General features: G+C 43.3%; 1 protein-coding gene across 9 annotated transcripts in view; it reads right to left on the bottom strand.

The window, feature by feature from the left end:
* GRM8 (glutamate metabotropic receptor 8) overlaps positions 1–15,115 on the bottom strand; it is a 490,512-nt gene that overhangs the window by 402,142 nt on the left and 73,255 nt on the right. The window contains exon 1 of one of the 9 annotated variants that reach the window (XM_065555630.1): positions 11,287–11,346. The exons of the other annotated variants lie outside the window; for them this stretch is intronic. The gene's annotated coding sequence lies outside the window, so the exon portion shown is untranslated. Of the gene's footprint in view, positions 1–11,286; positions 11,347–15,115 lie in introns of those variants that run through there. 9 annotated transcript variants of the gene reach the window in all.

Below are 15,115 nucleotides of genomic sequence, written 5' to 3'. Positions count from 1 at the left end.
AAAGTTTTAGTCGGGGATATATAGTAAAAGTCACGGACAGGTCACAGGCCACAAATTTTTGTTTACTGCCCGTGACTTTTACTAAAAATACCCGTGACTAAAACGTAACCTTAGTTCTGAGTCATTGATTTGAGGAGATGATCTAGGTCCATGTTGTCTGACCTACCAGCCCATGTCTCTCGGTCAATGGTATTTGACTGTCTGGTTCAGTCAGTCCTCGACCCCCCCCTCCAGGGTGGGAAGGATGTTCACTTTGTCCACCAGTTGTGAAGGGCTCAGCCCAACTCTGGCATCTCCTCATGGCCAGACATGGCATGGCAGCTCTTTCTCTCCACTGGGGTGTGCTGCCACTGGCTGCTCCGCGTTTGCGGTGGCCTGCCTCTTCCTGTGACTTGGCCCTCCGGTCAGGTCACTTCCAAGTCTCTCCTTGTAACGATCGTGTTGTTCATTAAATTACAAACCAGTGAATGGGAAAGGAATAAAACTTTAATAAAACAGACTGGAGAGCTTCTGTAGTAAACTGCTGCACACAGCCACATGATGTTCCCAAATCCTGCCTCCAGGGCACATCTCCAAATTCCTATGTTCATAATACTGTTCATTATGAGGGAGCATCTCTAAATTATAATCTTCTACAAACATATCTCTACACTCTCCTTCTGGGTAGTCCATAAGACATTAAGATAACACAAACAAACTGACTTAAGAGGATGGTGATATGGAAGGTGAGCGATCAGCTGTTGTAACCTGCACAGGTTGTGCCATGTTTGTCTTTCTTCCACAGGACAGAAGCGACTTTGTCTGTACAAAGTGCAAGCTGGTCTCCATTTTGGAAGAGAAGGTTCGAGGGCTGGAGAAACGAGTGTCGACTCTGCGTTGCATAAGGGAAAATGAAGATTTCCTGGACAGACGTCAGGAGATGCTTCTACGGCCACAATGTCCTGAAGATTCAGAGCAGGCGCAGCAGGGACAGAAGGATTGTGAGGAGGTTTGGCAGCATGTGACCTCCAGAAGGAGAAAGAGGAGCGTCCATGCACCAGCAATGGAGACACAGGTGAGCAATCGTTTCCATGTTCTCTCTACAGGTACTAATGCGGAGAGTGGACTAGATGATCCATCTGAGGGAAGGGAGCAGAAGGAGACTCCACCGATTGGAAGGCAAAAGATGCACTGTCCTAGGGATGGGGGTTCCACGACCACCACTCCCAAGAGGAGGAGGAGGGTGGTGGTGGTCGGGGACTCCCTCCTCAGGGGGACTGAGTCATCTATCTGCCGCCCCGACCGGGAAAACCGAGAGGTCTGCTGCTTGCCAGGAGCTAGGATACACGATGTGACGGAGAGACTGCCGAGACTCATCAAGCCCTCAGATCACTACCCCTTCCTGCTTCTCCACGTGGGCACCAATGATACTGCCAAGAATGACCTTGAGCGGATCACTGCAGACTACGTGGCTCTGGGAAGAAGGATAAAGGAGTTTGAGGCGCAAGTGGTGTTCTCGTCCATCCTCCCTGTGCAAGGAAAAGGCCGGGGTAGAGACCGTCGAATCGTGGAAGTCAACGAATGGCTACGCAGGTGGTGTCGGAGAGAAGGTTTCGGATTCTTTGACCATGGGATGGTGTTCCAAGAAGGAGTGCTAGGCAGAGACGGGCTCCACCTAACGAAGAGAGGGAAGAGCATCTTCGCCAGCAGGCTGGCTAACCTAGTGAGGAGGGCTTTAAACTAGGTTCACCGGGGGAAGGAGACCAAAGCCCTGAGGTAAGTGGGGAAATGGGATCCTGGGAGGAAGCACAAGCAGGAAAGCGCAAGAGGGGAGGACTCCTGTCTCATGCTGAGAAAGAGGGACGATTGATGGGTTATCTTAAGTGCCTATACACAAATGCAAGAAGCCTGGGAAACAAGCAGGGAGAACTGGAAGTCCTGGCACAGTCAGGGAACTATGATGTGATTGGAATAACAGAGACTTGGTGGGATAACTCACATGACTGGAGTACTGTCATGGATGGATATAAACTGTTCAGGAAGGACAGGCAGGGCAGAAAAGGTGGGGGAGTTGCGTTGTATGTAAGAGAGGAGTATGACTGCTCAGAGCTCCGGTATGAAACTGCAGAAAAATTTTTGGAAAGTGTAGGGGACAATTTCCTGGTGCAAGTGCTGGAGGAACCAACTAGGAGCAAAGCTTTTCTTGACCTGCTACTCAAACAGGGAAGAACTAGTAGGGGAAGCAAAAGTGGATGGGAACCTGGGAGGCAGTGACCATGAGATGGTCGAGTTCAGGATCCTGACAAAAGGAAGAAAGGAGAGCAGCAGAATACGGACCCTGGACTTCAGAAAAGCAGACTTTGATTCCCTCAGGGAACAGATGGGCAGGATCCCCTGGGAGAATAACATGAAGGGCAAAGGGGTCCAGGAGAGCTGGCTGTATTTTAAAGAATCCTTATTGAGGTTGCAGGAACAAACCATCCCGATGTGTAGAAAGAATAGTAAATATGGCAGGCGACCAGCTTGGCTAAACAGTGAAATCCTTGCTGATCTTAAACGCAAAAAAGAAGCTTACAAGAAGTGGAAGATTGGACAAATGACCAGGGAGGAGTATAAAAATATTGCTCAGGCGCGCAGGAGTGAAATCAAGAAGGCCAAATCACACTTGGAGTTGCAGTTAGCAAGAGATGTTAAGAGTAACAAGAAGGGTTTCTTCAGATATGTTAGCAACAAGAAGAAAATCAAGGAAAGTGTGGGCCCCTTACTGAATGAGGGAGGCAACCTAGTGACCGAGGATGTGGAAAAAGCTAATGTACTCAATGATTTTTTTGCCTCTGTCTTCACGCACAAGGTCAGCTCCCAGATTGCTGCACTGGGCAGTACAGCATGGGGAGAAGGTGACCAACCCTCTGTGGAGAAAGAAGTGGTTCGGGACTATTTAGAAAAACTGGACGTGCACAAGTCCATGGGGCCGGATGCGCTGCATCCGAGGGTGCTAAAGGAGTTGGCGGGTGAGATTGCAGAGCCATTAGCCATTATTTTTGAAAACTCATGGCGATCGGGGGAGGTCCCAGATGACTGGAAAAAGGCTAATGTAGTGCCCATCTTTAAAAAAGGGAAGAAGGAGGATCCAAGGAACTACAGGTCAGTCAGCCTCACCTCAGTCCCTGGAAAAATCATGGAGCAGGTCCTCAAGGAATCAATTATGAAACATTTAGAGGAGAGGAAAGTGATCAGGAACAGTCAGCATGGATTCACGAAGGGGAAGTCGTGCCTGACTAACCTAATTGCCTTCTATGATGAGATAACTGGCTCTGTGGATGAGGGGAAAGCAGTGGATGTGTTATTCCTTGACTTTAGCAAAGCTTTTGATACCGTCTCCCACAGTATTCTTGCCGCCAAGTTAAAGAAGTATGGGCTGGATGAATGGACTGTAAGGTGGATAGAAAGCTGGCTAGATCGTCGGGCTCAACGGGTAGTGATCAATGGCTCCATGTCTAATTGGCAGCCAGTTTCAAGCGGAGTGCCCCAAGGGTCGGTCCTGGGGCCGGTTTTGTTTAATATCTTTATTAATGATCTGGAGGATGGTGTGGACTGCACTCTCAGCAAGTTTGCAGATGACACTAAACTAGGAGGCGTGGTAGATACACTAGAGGGTAGGGATCGGATACAGAGGGACCTAGACAAATTAGAGGATTGGGCCAAAAAAAACCTGATGAGGTTCAACAAGGACAAGTGCAGAGTCCTGCACTTAGGACGGAAGAATCCCATGCACTGCTACAGACTAGGGACTGAATGGCTAGGTAGCAGTTCTGCAGAAAAGGACCTAGGGGTCACAGTGGACGAGAAGCTGGATATGAGTCAACAGTGTGCTCTTGTTGCCAAGAAGGTTAACGGCATTTTGGGCTGTATAAGCAGGGGCATTGCCAGCAGATCGAGGAACGTGATCGTTCCCCTTTATTCGACATTGGTGAGGCCTCATCTGGAATACTGTGTCCAGTTTTGGGCCCCACACTACAAGAAGGATGTGGAAAAATTGGAAAGAGTCCAGCGGAGGGCAACAAAAATGATTAGGGGTCTGGAGCACATGACTTATGAGGAGAGGCTGAGGGAACTGGGATTGTTTAGTCTCCAGAAGAGAAGAATGAGGGGGGATTTGATAGCAGCCTTCAACTACCTGAAGGGGGGTTCCAAAGAGGATGGAGCTCGGCTGTTCTCAGTGGTGGCAGATGACAGAACAAGGAGCAATGGTCTCAAGTTGCAGTGGGGGAGGTCCAGGTTGGATATCAGGAAAAACTATTTCACTAGGAGGGTGGTGAAACACTGGAATGCATTACCTAGGGAGGTGGTGGAGTCTCCTTCCTTGGAGGTTTTTAAGGCCCGGCTTGACAAAGCCCTGGCTGGGATGATTTAGCTGGGTTTGGTCCTGCTTTGAGCAGGGGGTTGGACTAGATGACCTCTTGAGGTCCCTTCCAACTCTGATATTCTATGATTCTATGAGTTAGTGAGAGAAAGGGGAATGCCTCCCTCTCAGGGTGTATCAGGATTAGGGCACCCCTTCCCTCAGGGAGAGACCTTCAGGCAGTTGTTGGGAAAGCTCCTGGCTTTTCTCAGCAGCTGAGGGTTGAAGGTGTGGTCTCTTCCCTGGTCTGCCTACAAATGAGCTGTTCTGCTCCCTTTTTAGCTCCTCCTCCAGCCTGTGCATGCCTTGCAGGTGTGGTGGGCCAGGCCAAGGCTGGCTGAGCCCATAGAAGTTCCTTAACACCTTGTTGTCCAGTGGGAAGTTTGTACACACCATCACACCATCCCACACTTTAGTAATGCAACCTCTGGCCCTGGAGCAAGGCAATAATCTAGGTTTTCCCTCCAAACTCTACTGGATTCCAAAGATTCCTTCTTCCCTACAAACACATTCCCTCTTCCTGAGGGGAATCACCCCGGAGTAAAGCAAAGCTTCCAAAGCATGGCACAAGCAGTTTCTGGATCTTCTGTTTTAAGAGGATGACTAAAGCTTTCACAGGCTAGAAAATAAACATCCCTGAGATCCTTTCCTTAAAAAGGAGACTAAAAGCCCTCAGAGGGGCTGAATGAAAAAAACAAAAATGAAAAACCAATGCCTACACAAGTTTTTAAACCATCTGTACTCACCTACTGATAGCCATTGATACCTGCTTCGTGATTGTTTCACCTCTGCCATTAAAGATCTCGTGTCAGGTTAAAAATCGTATTTTAAAAGACTTTACCTGTGTTACTCATGACACTTCCGATTTTTAAAAACTGAGATAATTGTAATGATCTAATTTACTTTTCGTGTTGTGTTTCAGCCTTTCACTCAGCCTGGAAAATAGTTTCACCAGTTTCACTGTTGTGTAGTCAGCTTTTGTTTCTCACGCAATATAACATTATCAGTGCTCTGTTGCTTGAATTGTAGACATTGAAAGGGCAGGGGTGGTTTGGTTTTTAAATTGGTTTCCACAGAAATTAAAGAAAAATTGATTGCAGCCGTGCTGCCTACCCAGTCTAGCTTCAGGCTAACCCCTCATTCAGATTGGATCCCCAAACCTGCTCAGGCCAAGTCTTTTTCCAGGCACAGTTTTATTCTTCAGATACAAAACTTCAGCAAAACATCAAAAACAAGAGCAGTTCCTGTGCCCACTGTGGGCTACAGCTTTCAGGGCTCTTCCCCTTGACTTTCTCAGTGCTGAAAGGAGACCACACTCTTCGATGCTCTTTAGCAGTTGTAGATGCCAGTGTGTCTGAAACCTAGATAGGAGCCAAATTTGACTTGACAATGCCTTTTAAAATCTTTCTGAAAGGGGCTGAAGAGTCTCTTTGCTCACATGAGACCCTTGTCAGAAGTAACTTATCCTGCCCAGGTTAAGACCACTCTCTTGCAGCTCCACACACTCATAGGTACGGGGCTGAGGTAGATTAGAGAAGCAGCCAGTGGTAGTACCACCGGAAAAGAGTGACCAGAGCATCAACACAGAGCCTTCCCTTTAGGATGCCTGGCGTGTCCTGCTCCATAGACATCTATGATCTGTAATGCCCCCTGCCAACTCCAGGGACCACAAACCCTCCTCCCATTAAGAGATACGTCTACACTTCAGGCCTCCTTCTATGGCTTTTACAGTGGGAGCAGGTAGTCTGTCCCAAGGATTTTTTAGAGATGGATTCCCTGTTGGTAGAGCATTTATACGTACATTTTAGAAGTATAGATATTGACTGTTCATCTAAGTTAAGGTGTGTGACATAGTTGGCAGGATACCCATCAACCACAGAAGTAATTTGGGTGTCCAATAATGCATCTGGTTCGAGAAGTCATTATACATTTACTATGAAAAATATTTTAACAATATTAGCTAGAGCAAAAAATAGTTATGACCCGTGTTCACTGACTGCAATTTAAAATCCATTTTGTTTAGAAAAAATAAAGTTTAGTAGAACTTACAAGTATTTGAAAAGTGAAGTACAAAAGTATAATCTATAGGCTGCCATCAGCTGGTTCTAAATCACTCTGGTTCCCGTTAGTTAGCAATCCACACTGTCCTGTTTCTTATGAACAATAATATCTTGTACATCGGTAGTTAAGGATCAGCTACTTTCAGGTCCTCTGGAAGGTCCCTATGCACAAAAGCGTTGCTGTGTAAAAATAAAGTTTATGCTAACACAAAATGCCAGGCAATGAAACCTTTGCTCTTTATCAGTAGAACAAAAAACATTTTTCTCTAAAAAATGAGGATATGATTTGTAACAGTTTATTTTGAAACTCCAATAAAATTTGTCAGTTTGCATTTGGATACCCATATGGGAGTAGAACAGTTTTAAATATGTGCTAGGTACCTCACAGTACACAGAAGGCAATGAAGTTCCTGCCCTGAAGAGTTTCCATGTAAGGACCTGATCCCTCTTTCCTCACTCATGTACCATATCTTGCTATCAGTGCCATTAATTATGCATTAGCCTCTTCGTATTGTTCTGTTGCCCTCCTCCTTTATCGTCTCCTCTATGGTCCAGTTTTTGCATCCTTATTCATGTTGAATAGCACCTTACAGCTCTGTTAGTCCCATGAGTTTCAGGACATAAGTGACAGCAAAAAATTCAGCAAAGGCTCATGTGCAGTGTGGTGGGGCAGAGCATTTGTGTGCATGTGTATAGATGTTGGCATCACTTGTGCAGGCATCATGAAGATGTACATCAGGCTCTGTCACATCTTATATGTTTTTGAGGTAGGAAGAGTACATCATTACTACATTTCTTTTCATTATCTATTCTCTTCCCTGGCTTCCCTCCAGCTGTTTTGACTAATGGCTAACCCCAGGTGTCCCTGAACCTGAGCAGGGGTCAGCTTTTAGATGCAACACTGTTGTTTTCATGAACACAGAGCAGAATTAAGACTCTTAATGGTTGTTTGCTAGTAACAGTATTATTATTTCTATAGATGTCCATGGCACGTCACAGAACAAAAGGGAAAACACAGTCCCTGCCCAAAAGGCCTTTCACGCATAAGGCCAATCATCCACATCCTTACTCACATCAGTAGGTTTACTCAAATAGATAATGGTCTGTAGGATCAGGCTCTTAATAAAATGAAGATAAACTTATTGAATTTAATATGGGTAATTCTTTTGCAGGCTGTGGGTAGCAGAAATTAAGATACTTAGCACCACCTGAGTTTTATCCATTAGCTAAAAAGTACCTTTTAGTAAAGTTTAATAAGTGACATTACGGGAAAGCATGTTAGTTTTCATCATCTGCTGTGCCAACATGGTATAGTAGGATATAATCAAGAAGGTTATCTTGTACAATATGAAGTGTTAAAAATTTGGAAAGTAGTTTTTTTCTAATGGGTTGAAGGAGGTCAGGGACTCATTAGAAGTCATTATTTGTAATTATACACAAGGGATACCACAAAGGAATGTAATTTGATACCAGAATCTTGAATCCTATGTAAGATGCAGCATCTACAAAACAAATCAACCAATCCTGAAACATACATGTTATGATGTTGCACTCCATATGCCTTATGGAAATATGCTTATGAATGTGAATATGTTGTAACTGGAATATGCTTTATGCAAAAGGTCTCTTGTAAGGTATCATTACAAAGTTTATAATCTACCGTGTGTGTTCATCCTATTTGTTTGCATGTATTATTTCTATGTCTGGTGTTAGGAGAATAAGATATAAACTTGTTTCACTGATATAAACATATTAAGTGGAGGCCATTAAAGGTGCTCCAGAAACAATCAGTTGTAAATGGCCTTAGTTACTTGAAAGCCTTCCTGTGTACGTGTGGGCCAGCCCAGGGGGAATGGAGACTAGAGGTCTTACAGTGACATGTGACCATGTCACCTGATAATGAAATCCATCTTAAATCTGGTTCTTTTCCATTTAGAAGGAGGGGTTTCGGACCCAGAGAGACAAAAGATTCCCACCTTGTGCCAAAGCTATAAAAGGGGGTGGAGCAGGACAAAGGGGTGGCCAGTCATGAGAAAACCCCTGCTTACCACCCAAGATGTCTGCTGGAACTAACAAGGACTATACCAGGGGAAAAAATTGGGCCCAGACTAGGAAGGAGTCTAGTCTGTGAAAGAAGCTTATTGGAACATGTCTGAGGGTGAGATACTACCTGTAAACAGTTTCTTAATATATTAGGGTTAGACTTGCGTGTTTTTGATTTATTTTGCGTGGTGACTTACTTCGTTCTGTCTGTTATTACTTGAAACCACTTAAATCCTACTTTTTATACTTAATAAAATCACCTTTGTTTATTAATGAATCCAGAGTAAGTGATTAATACCTGGGGGAGCAAACAGTTGTGCATCTCTCTCTATCAGTATTATAGACTGATAGAGGGCAGACAATTTATGAATTTACCCTGTATAAGCTTTATACAGAGTAAAATGGATTTATTTGGAGTTTGGATCCCATTGGGAACTGGGTCTCTGGGTGCTAGAAAAGTAACCTGCTGAGATTTTTTTTTTAAAAGTCTGCAGCTTTGGGGGCATGGCCCAGACCCTGAGTCCGGGTTGCAGCAGGCTAGCATGTCTGGCTCAACAAGGCAGGGTTCTGGAGTCCTATGCTGCCAGGGGAAACGGGCTCAGAGGTAGTTTCAGCACATCAGGTAACAGTCCCAAGGGGCTCTCTGTGACTGAACCCATCACACACATCTCTCTATGCACTGTGATGCACTAAAGGGAAAACATTAAAAAGGTACTTATGCATTATACGCATTTTTACATCTGAAGCAAATCTTGTCACGCTTAGCACTGCTATGGAACTCCAGGAGGATGAAAATCCATGTAAGGACAGCTTTAACTGTCAGTGTTGTATGCAACAAAAATCTATTGATAAATGTTTAATGGTGGCATTTTCCCAGTAAGGGAGCTCCACTCTGATATATTCACATACTTTACATCATGTCTCTTGCCTCTCTGAATACCAGCTACATTAAGTTATCCCACCATCTGTAAGCAGCTTTCTAAATATTTTAAACCCAACTGAGGTTTAAACCCAGCCTCTGTATGATGAGATGAAGAAACTGTAGATCAAATGGATAATATTCATGCTGAAATCAGAGCACATGGGGAGGAGATTTGAGCTTGGGAATCATTTAATTCTTCTTTTGCTGTTTCACACATTCTCCAATCAGTAGATCAAACAGGAAACTAAGAATGGCCAGACAGCCTTAGGGACACTTCTTAACCCATTCAAATTCCTTTTCTACTTATTGGGGGGGGCCCAGATTTAATTACGTGCATCAGTTTGTTCATCTTGCTCAGAACTCTGAGCTCAGTGTGAGCTCTGATATTTCAAAGCCCTCTTAGCTGTATTTACTTCATTAGGGTCTGTCAAGTTACCCACTTTTTCAAGAAGTGTAATTGCTTGTGATGAATTATGAGAATATATAAAGAGAGATCAGTCTCAGGATGAGGTAGCACAGCTGCTTTTTTTAATTCAGGGACAATAAAGTTACGTGGTAGCTGGAAAATTGGATTCCGCTCCAGTCGGCTCTCTCTTTTGAAATTCATTTGCTAATTAGTACTATAGAGTATATAGCTAGTAATTTAAGGGATGTGGGATCTCAGATTGTCAGCTGGCAGTTTATTGACTTAAGAGAACATCCTGAAGAAGGGGGAAATCTCTTGCTTTATAGGCAATTCTGTTTCTTTTAGTCAATAGGAGAATGAGCTGCCCTGGTGGTTCTACTCACCAGGGGCCAAATTCAGCACTGAAGTAGCAAGGTAGAATCTCCACTGAAGTCAGTAGGAGTTACACTCACTTATGCCAGTGACTAAAGTTGCTGTATTGACCCTCTTGCTGCTGCCAGATCCCAATCAGAGACTGGAAAATTTCTGGAGTTAACCATTGGGATGATTGTCCTTTCTCTTCCCCTGCCCTCACCTCTCCTCCCACCCTATAGAAGTGAAAACAGATTGTGTATCATTTTCACACACTGTTGATCATGAACTATTGGCTAGGTGGCAGTTGTGCTGGTACAGTAATGACTGAAGAGAATATAACTGGGGGAGGTGGGAGAGAATTATATGTCAAGGTGAAAAACATAAATAAAGTGTTAGTATTAAACCAAGTCAGATCACCCACTTTTAAAGAAGTGTTTGAAGCTTTAAGGGACAATATACTCCCTTAAATGCATTGTAGTTGCCTCCTAGCTTCCCCAGCTAGCACTTATACACAGATGTAACAACCATCATCTTGGCTGTCGTCATGGATTGAAGAGCTAAAGTATAAGCTTCTACAGTTTGAGCTACAGGACTAATAAGGGACAGCTATTTAGGCACCTAAAGATTCAGATAGCAACCTTAGTAAATCCCACTAGGCACTAAGCAGGGTAGGTGCCTAACTCCCATTGACTTCAATAAGAGTTAAGTACTTAACTCACTTAGGTGAGTAGGGGGATTTTCAGACATAGGCATCTTCAGATGCCTAAATACCTATGTAAATTTGGCTTCAAGTCCTCTAACTAGGAGGTGTAGCACACTTACAGTCAAAAAAGTTAGTATATTACACCAAAAATTGAAAAAAAAAATGGTTTCTTTCATGTAATTCAAAACTTTTCTGTGACTTTTGCAAAGTTTTTTGCCCCTTTGAAAAATCCCTGCTTCTCACCAGTGAGAAGTAAGCACCGAATTAAAAACAAAAAAACAAAAAAAACAACAACAACCTACCACCAAATAAGAATGGCAGCATTTCACAGACAGTTTGCACTCACTGTGCCCAGGGGAAATTATTACAGCTACTCTGTGACAAGAACTGTACAGAAAGGAAAGAGTTAATATTTACCAATCCAGTCTGGATAGCAGAGTCTCGCTATACGTATTCAGAACTAGCTGTATATATAGCATGGTTGTGTTTACAAGTTAGAGAACATTCTATAGGTCACTCAAGGCTAAACCCACCAATCAGCTTTGTCTCATGTTTTTCTGTATCAGCTTGTTCCTTTCTTATCTCTGCTTTGGATACCACTTTCTAGGCACCAAGGGTCTGTGAAGCCGTTCCCTGCTTGTACAGGATATAGAATGAACCTATCTTGTCTCTGACAGATTTAGTATTTTAGCTTTGCAAAGTGTTATGGGATACATACCTGAGCATGGGTGAGCAGGAGTAAACAGCATTGTGGGGAAAGCATAATAGAATTCAGTTAACACAACAACCCTATGTTCATATATGTTATAATGTATACAATATTAATATTTAATATTGTAAAACCCCATATTAGTGGGGTGTGCCTATATATATATATATATTGACTAACCACACTACATTTTACCCGCCATTCTTCACATCTCTTGCCTCTATTTTCATCCCTCTTAACCGTAGCTCCACCATCACTCCTTCCATCCCGCCATCTGTTCTCTGCCCCTTTTAACTTCTCCCTCCATTCCTTACTCCTGATCTCCCACACCCTTCAACACTTTCCCCTGCGTCCTCCTTTCTCAGTCACCACAGGCTGAAGTAATAAAGCAGTGGCATGTGCTGAGGTGTTGACATGTGCTTCACTGTTTCCCATCTCCCGTTCACGGATGCTACGTGTTTTCACTGGGACCAACATGAAGGGCAGAGGATACTGCTGTGCTGCTGCTGAAAAATAAACCTGGACAGGGCCACTCTCCAATGGACTATTGGCTAAGGCAGCTTCCCCCTGCACACATGCTCTTGCTGTCTGCCTGTATTGGGAGTGCCTTCATGATACCAGAGAGAACAATACGCAGTGCAGGAAGGAAGCAGTACTATATGTTCAAACCAACTCACAGAATTTCTATAAAATTCCCCTTTCCCCTATTTTCATTCAAAGAATTCCAAACCACCTGAAACCAAAGTCAAACTGTATGTATCACCCTTCAGATAGACTTCTGCTTAAGTGCGAGGCTCAGCCTGATCAGTAGGCTGAAGGTTTCCTCCTTAGCTGGGATTCCCATACATGTATGCGTATGAAAGCACACACACAAAAAGTAGCTTTCAGGTCATTGATTCAGGTGCACTTTTGAGGGCTTCTTTAAACATTTTGCCAGGTTATCCTGACCCTGCCAGTCTGGCTTTGCTGGAAAGCACAAAGCAGTACTGTACTTCTGAAGCTCAGACGCATCCCCATGTGATGCATACATGTGTTCCAGTAGCCATAGGCACTATTCATTGTGATAACCTGAATGTCCTTTGCTCTGAAGAAATAGTTTGTCAAATCTCCTCTGCCTTGCTTTTGTGCATATATGTTGGCATATCTTGCCTCCCTCCACTCCTCTTAGGCAAGATGGAAACATACAACCCATTTTGTCTTTCATCCCAGAGGATTCCAAGAATGCTATAAACCATACACATCAAGGAAATCACATCTCTGAAATGCAACCACCTTTGGGATGGAAGTTCGTAGCCAGGGAGATGACCAGAACACGTAGCATGGCATATCAGAGGAGAGAGAAGGAATGCTGGTCAGGGACCTCCACACAAACCCCTACCCCAATAAAGTATCATGATAATTTTCCTGATAACTCAGAGAAGACAGAACCTAATTGGTTTCAGGATATCCACACAGTAAACTTCATGGAATTCCTTTTCCTCTACTTTTGTAGAATAAGGAGCTGTTCTGGCCCTGCTGTGATTTAAACCTGCAGGAGTCTACAACACGCTTTAACAACCTGCTAAAAGTTTTGATGAAGGATATCCAGATTTCTGAACACAATTTTATCATCACTCTCTGTAAAGAGACCTCACACAGGATAGCTTATGTCTGACTTTGCTAGTAGATACACTGTGCCAACAATCTTCATCTCTCTAAAGAAGTATTTCTGTACACAGTGCACAGTTGATTTGTATTAGGGGCTCTATACTGTATTGTTTATGAATACCACAGCAGATTTTGATGATCGAACATCTTTTATTTTGAAATGCTCTTCCTTCAGTCTGTGGCTGCATATGCTAAAAGAACTCAGAATAAACAAGATGACACCAAACCAAATTTAAATGTGCCAACTGCATTGAATAAATTTTGGAAACATCAAACACCCAAGTGGTGGCTTCTGATGACAAGTCAGGTTAGTAATGCTGTCACAACCCACTGGCCCCCTCAGTCATGGGGTCCCCTGGGGAGGCAGATCAGCACTGTATGTTGCTAACGCTTTTGCAAGCATCACAAGGCATTTTCGGAAGGGTCACAGCGGACCCTGGATGACCCATGCACGGGACAAGAAGTCCCATCCACCCTTCTTCTTACGTTACAACCAGGCTTGGCCAGCGCGGGTGTGAGAGTATGAAAGTGGGTTAGGGCTTGGGGCACTAACGCTTTCTTTCTTCCTGTGAGTGACGTGGGAGCATTCCCAGTGCTCGCCACTGTTATTTTATTATTTTATTAATAAAGCGTTAAAACTTAGACACTTGGTGTGCTCCGTCAGCTCCTCCCCTAATGATCCTGCAGCCTCAGCCTGATCACCTGACGCCTCAGGCAGATTGGTAACAGAAATCTGTCACAATGCCAAGACAACCTGTGTTGATGCACATACAATTTGATTTTCACTTGCTAATATAAATTAGTCCCAAGTGCATTTTTACATTTCAGTTTCACTTATCCATTTTCAGTGGTCACCATAAAACTGGTTGAAATTTTTCAGAAGAAAGTTTTCCCATCAGAAAATCCTGATTTGACAAGATCAAAAATTTTTCCAGGAACATATTGATTTCATCAATAAATAAATAAAGATATCCTATCTCCTAGAACTGGAAGGGACCCTGAAAGGTCATTGAGTCCAGCCCCCTGCCTTCACTAGGCAGGACCAAGTACTGATTTTGCCCCAGATCCCTAAGTGGCCCCCTCAAGGGCTGAACTCACAACGCTGGGTTTAGCAGGCCAATGCTCAAACTACTGAGCTATCCCTCCCCCTTATTATTGATATGCTTCATTTTGATTTCTTTGTTTGATTTTTTAGATTATAAATAATAATAGAAAAGCCTCAATGAAGCATGTCAACCTTATCAAAACTAAAAGATTCAATAAGGCCACTTCAATATATTTGAAATGAAACATTTTGGAATTTTCATTTGCAGGAAGTTTCAAAATTTTGATTTTTTGTTCCAACTCAGGACAAAAGGAAAATTCAAATTGTCAGAATTTCCTGCATACAGGAAATTCTAGCTCCAGTCAATCAACTCTAGTCATCAACCTACACTAGCAAGCCTAGCCATTCACGAATGAAGTTGTTTTCTATAGACTTTTATGTCACTCAGTCTTTATAAATGTATGCTACTGCTGATGCAAGTCTTTTCACACTCCATAATACATATCCTTCAAATGGGCTTAATTTGGCTGCAGTATACTGAAACAACTATTAACAATAAAATTACTAAGGAAAGATGAAAATGTTGGCTTTATAGAAGCAGATGTCACAACAGTCGGATACTAACAAAAAGACTGGCTGGCTTCAAACATACTCTTAGAATTCAGTTTAACAGATGAATACAGTGTGCCAGACATGAGAATAAAATCAGGGCTGTGTAGCAATAATCTCATTCCATTCACTCAGTTGCTTGCTACACTAAATGGTCTCCAAAAGATGAATACATTACTCGGTGATGTAGATATTTAAAATACATTTCCTTACACCTAATTGTCATAGCTCTGTAG

Source organism: Chrysemys picta, chromosome 1, assembly GCF_011386835.1.
Source record: "Chrysemys picta bellii isolate R12L10 chromosome 1, ASM1138683v2, whole genome shotgun sequence".
NCBI lineage: Eukaryota > Metazoa > Chordata > Testudines > Emydidae > Chrysemys > Chrysemys picta.
This window is presented reverse-complemented; position numbering and strand designations above follow the sequence as displayed.